Below are 5,594 nucleotides of genomic sequence, written 5' to 3' on the forward strand. Positions count from 1 at the left end.
CGAGGAATTCTGCCATCTCCGGGGCCTCGAAATAAATGTCTCTAAAACAAAATATATGACATTTAACGCTCATAGATCGTCCAGCGGAACAATGCTGTTAAATAAACGTCCGCTGGAGCAGGTAAAAGAATATACCTATCTTGGGGTTGTCATACTGAGGGATATGAAATGGGGCAAACAATTGGATATAGCTACACTAAAACATAGACAGTTAGCGGGAACACTACTAGCTGAGTTTAAGGCATCTCTCAAGAAACCTGTTACCCCAGTTCTGACGATTTATAATATGAAAATCATTAGTGCTGCTCTCTATGGAGCAGAGCTCTGGGGTAATACACATTTGTCTAAACTGACTGTTGCAGAAAACTGTTTCCTACGAAAACTTATTAACCTTCCGCAAAGTACTCCTGTATTGCCCTTACTTAGTGATCTAGGAATGAAGGCATTGGCCGATAGTGCCAGATTGCGTCCTCTAATGTATTGGCGAAGAATCTGGACAACTCCAGAATTGTCTTCGTATGCTGAGGGTTTTAAAGATTTAATTAGAGTAGACCAAATTAAAAAAATTAAATCGCTATCGAATCTTAGGTTGATGCTTGAAAATATTGGTATGGTCGATCTTTGGGAGAACCCAGAAAAAAAGCAGTTTCCTTCGAAAATGCAATTGAAGGAAAGGTATTGGGGTTGGGTAGAAGCCAACACATTCAGGAATAGTGATCCTTCGACGTTGACAGGCCAATTTCCTATGGCCAAACCAAGTCGAAGGCTTGAAGCCTATTGGGACACAATTACAAAGCCCTTAGATAGAAAGCTTTTGTTCCAATTAAGAGCTGGCACACTACCCGTTAAGTCTTTTACAGCAAGTTGGGGGAACTTGGCTGATATGTCTTGTTCCCTTTGTCATGCACCTAGGGAGTGTCTGCCCCATTTGTTATTCGTGTGTCCTGCATATGCCATTCTTCGGCGCATTTGGCTGGCCCCCATATGCCGTCTATTGGGCACTCGAAAAGCCGAGGTTGCACTTAGATTGATATGCACTGAAACTTGGCTTCCTCTTCTTGTAGCTGTAGCCAAGTATCTTGGCTGGACATGGATAATACGAATGAAAGCGGTGGTGCCTCTCTAACCCATGCACGTTATCTTGACCCTGAATGAAAAAATTGTTTTGCTCCCATTAGCACCCTGTCTTATTGCTACCCTTCCCACGAATATATATTGCTTTGCTATTATTTGTACTTTGTATTATAGCCTGGTAATGAGCTTATTAATTTTATTTTTGCTGTTTGTATACCGTTTTATGGTCTTTTTAATAGTGGAACAATTATTTCCTATTAACTTTTCCTTATTGACCTTTTACTGTGTATTGGATTGTGCTTTTATGACATGTTGTCGAATAAAGCTTTTATGATTGATTGATTACCACTCTACCCAGGATAACAAGTACTGCTTAAGTATAGGCATAAAGTGCACAGTTTTTATGATTTAGGTGTTTGTCTTTCATTCCATGCAACATGTCATGTTCATGGTGAGATGTTGGTTTATGCCTTGTACTTTCAGGATAACGAGTAACGTAGAAGGTGATTGTATAAATAAATGCACAGTAATTATGTTTTTATGACATGAGCAACATATAAGTATTTACTTTCTTGCACTACCTGTGATGTTATGACAATTGCCTAGTTGACAAAGTGATTTATGATTTAAGTGATTGTGGTCTATGTGTTATATACAATATATGAGATATGTTTATATACTACTGTGCAGAATCTCTTCTGTGGTGTATGTATTCTGACACTGATGTGTGTGTGACGTGCAAACGCTAAACACATTGGGCCCGATTCACAGAACTAACTTAAGACAAAATCGAAACTTACTACTATTTTGGTATTCACAGAAGGCACTTACTCATTTCGGTATTCACATAAGTTAGGAGTCCTAACTTTAGGACTCCTAAATGCCTTCTGTGAATACCGAAAGGCTTAAAGTTAGGATTTTTCTCAGTTTAGGAGTAGTAAAGTTAGTAGTCCTAACTTTAGTACTCCTAAATGCCGTCTGTGAATATCGAAAGTCTTAAAGTTAGGATTTTTCTCAGTTTAGGAGTAGTAAAGTTAGGACTCCTAATATTACTACTCCGAAACTGAGAAAAATCCTAACTTTAAGACTTTCGGTATTCACAGAAGGCATTTAGGAGTCCTAAAGTTAGGACTCCTAACTTCTGTGAATACCGAAATGAATAAGTGCCTTCTGTGAATACCAAAATGAGTAAGTGCCTTCTGTGAATACCAAAATGGTAGTAAGTTTACGATTTTGTCTTAAGTTAGTTCTGTGAATCGGGCCCATTGCCTCTGGGATAGGCCTCTGGGATATCCTGGGTGTGTAACTCCTTATCCTGAATATAGTGGTGGGTTTTGGCTGGCTTAGGTGCATACACTAACCAACCAGAAACCCTATTTCTAACATGCATCCTCTACAAAGTCTGTTTGCCAGGTTTGGGTAGAGAACATGGGAAAGTTTGAAAGACTGACAGGAGAAGTGCACTTGGAGCCATCAATAAAGGAAAGAGCTGACCAGCTGCTGAGCGGGGTACTCGAGGGGCCATCGCATGAGGAAATCACGCCCTAGAATGGGGGACAGTGAAGGGGCTGGGGAGATGATGTACTTTTTGAAGGACACTAAAGTGCTAGTGGGTGAGCGCACTACCAGAAAGTGTGGGGAGCTGATCAACTAATGACTACAGTAATTTGTTGCACCAGAGTGAAATGTGCCATGGAGAAGGCAGACCCTGTTCATGGGCGAGGACATTGGTCATCGCCACATCAACAGTGGTAAACTCCAACTTTGTTTAGGTCAGAGGGACTGTGGTCTGGGCCCAAGGAAGAATATGAGGAACAGGGCTCATCAACTTCCAAGCAGCATGATTCACAAATCCAATTCATTGTCAGTACTGCGACTGTCTACCCTCACCTAAGCGGGTGTACGCCAGCTCGTCTTCCCCATACTGCAATCAATGTCGGCTGGCCTGAGAGAATATGAAGCAAATTCTGATTGGTGGGACATGCCAGACACACATCACCTCAAGATATGAGGCAATGATGAACTGCAGACTTGGCTTGCCTCAACTACAGCCAAGGACAGAAAGGTACTGTGCCATTGTGATCACGGAAGGGTGGGAACTAGTACACTTTTCTAGGGGGCTGAGACAATAACTCTTGGTCAGAAGAGTAAACTGAACCATAGAAGCTCCCCATAGACAATCACTATGAAATTCCCCTGAGGACCAATGAGCACTGCTACATACAATCTGTCCATATTGAGGGGTTATGTTAGCAACAAGACGTTTTTCAATAACAAACTAGAGAAGCATCTGGACTGTGATTTATTACTTCTTATAAGCTATTCTATTGAGTTCTGAGTTTGTATCCACTCCTCCCGGAGTAAGCAGTGAACTTCTCAACTTCGCTACCCTGAAGGTAAGGTGCTAAGAGGATTATGACGTGCTCCATTTTAGGTTCAATAGAAGATTAAGTCCCAGGACAGCAGTGATAAATGGAGCTGATAGACAGACACATTCTTAGTTTGGGAGCCCTTGACTGTTCTGAAACTCCTGAAAGAGTTTCCACATAAATTATAAGGTAATCTTTATTTACATTTTTGGAATCAAAGGCACGATCATACACAAACATAAGGAAAAAGTAGAAAACAATTGAAAAAAAAACTAACAGAAATGCCCAAATCCATTACACGACAGATGGGACACAGCTGTGACCTGTAAGACCCACCTTTCCTGAGGCATCGAAGAGATGAGAATGACATGACTGCACGTATGCTTGCACCTTTCAGGTGGATCTAGCCCAGAATCATGGAGTAAGTCAATGGAGCCACGAGAATTTACCCATGGATCACATCCAAAGATTCCATCCTTTTCTGGAAGGAGACAACCCAGTTACTCTGTGCCAAAAGCATGGAGTAAATATGCAGTTGAGGGGCAAGTGGGGTGCAGGTGAGGACCAAAGCTTGAAGGACATCCCAGGGTAAGAGCTTGGTCTTTTGGTGGAGCAGGAAAAGGTAGACATTCAAACAGATAGCTCAAGATAGCTTTTGGCAGATGATGCAGTCAGGAAATACTGTTCATTAGAGGACAGTCTTCTTAAGCACATAGGTCCACTGCAACAGTCAGTTTGTCTTTAACTGGCAAAACAGTGCATCAGAGTTGCCAGGGCAAAAGTGCATCACGGATAACACACCACCAGATCGCTATCAAAACACCCATAAGTATACCTTTAAGGTGTGGGTACTTCGAGGGATGTAGTGCATAAATACGGCCCTTTGTGCACATCTGTACTGCATTGGCAAACAAGACACTGCTGAAGTTTGTGTTGGGATCAGGAATTGAACCTTGTTCAGGAGAAAACAATGATCACAAAGCGCCAAACACCAGTATAGATGGAGTTCTACATGTTCCATGGCTTATTTCTAAGTCACATGGGAGGAGAGGGTGTCTTTCACCCTGGCTCTCATAACCACATCCAAGGACCATTCTTGCAGCCCGTGGCTCCCTCCAGAAACTTGAACCAGTTGAAAGAAGTATCATCAGATTCCCAAAGCTGGGAAGATGGGTATATCTGCTTCTCTATGGATTCAGCCAGGACATCTTCAAAGGTCTTAAAGCTTCTCAGACATTACTCCAACTGCCTTTCTGAGCAGTTGCCTTCTGATGCCTCTAGTACAGAAGATTCAGCAGGGGCATCCCATGTGTGCAAGGCCCACCTCCAGAGCTTGATCTGTGTGTCCAAGGATCTCCGGCTGTACTTGCAGTATTTGTTAGGGCTCTTTGGATAGATTCCTGGCTTCCTCTGAGCCCTGGGGACCTGCTGCAGATAGCGGATATATTCAATGGTATTTTTACCATAATCTATCTGTTTCTGCCGCCTCCTCAGAGTTGCCTCATCAGTCTCGTACTTTGATGGGTCTCTGTAGCAGATCTTCCATCCACAATTCAGGTCTGGCTCTGAGGACACTGCAACACTGACCATGCCAGGGGGTATAGGATCGGGCATCCAGGGTCTTTGCATGGGGATCCTGTCCTCAGGGTTCTCATCTTCAGAAAGGGTCAAATCGGAGGAAAGAATACGAGACCTGCTGTTCACACCAAGTAACTCCTCCAGAGCAGAGCTGTACTCCACCATAATCCAGGACTCAGGGAGCAGGGCCGCAGGCATGGTGCCCATCTGCTGCATAGGTTCCAGAGGAAGACTGCAGCCTGGTAACTATTCCTGCATCCATCGCGCAGCTCCCGGCTCCATACCTCCATCAGGCTCAGAGATAAGATTACATAGTAAGTTATTCAAAAAATCTTTGACAGAGATTACTGTGAGTGTAGTATCATGGATTGGTTTGATTATGTATTATTATATAATTACATTTTTATTTTAGGTGTGTTAAAAATTGGTATAAATATTGAAAGGTTATAAGCATTGCATTTTGACGTGCAAATTATAATTGGGCGACTGTTGTTTGAGTTATGAATAGTTCTCCTAAGCATGGCTTGCAAATTTCTGATTTGTAATGTACAACCATAACTGCACTTTAAGTGT

At 42.5% G+C, this 5,594-nt stretch overlaps 1 pseudogene; it reads right to left on the bottom strand.

The window, feature by feature from the left end:
- Positions 1 to 4,514: 4,514 nt before the first annotated feature.
- LOC146861431 (oocyte-specific histone RNA stem-loop-binding protein 2 pseudogene) lies at positions 4,515 to 5,234 on the bottom strand (annotated as a pseudogene).
- Between the last annotated feature and the right edge of the window lie 360 nt (positions 5,235 to 5,594).

The sequence above is a fragment of the Triturus cristatus genome, chromosome 3_1 (assembly GCF_964204655.1).
Source record: "Triturus cristatus chromosome 3_1, aTriCri1.1, whole genome shotgun sequence".
In the NCBI taxonomy this organism is placed as follows: Eukaryota; Metazoa; Chordata; class Amphibia; order Caudata; family Salamandridae; genus Triturus; species Triturus cristatus.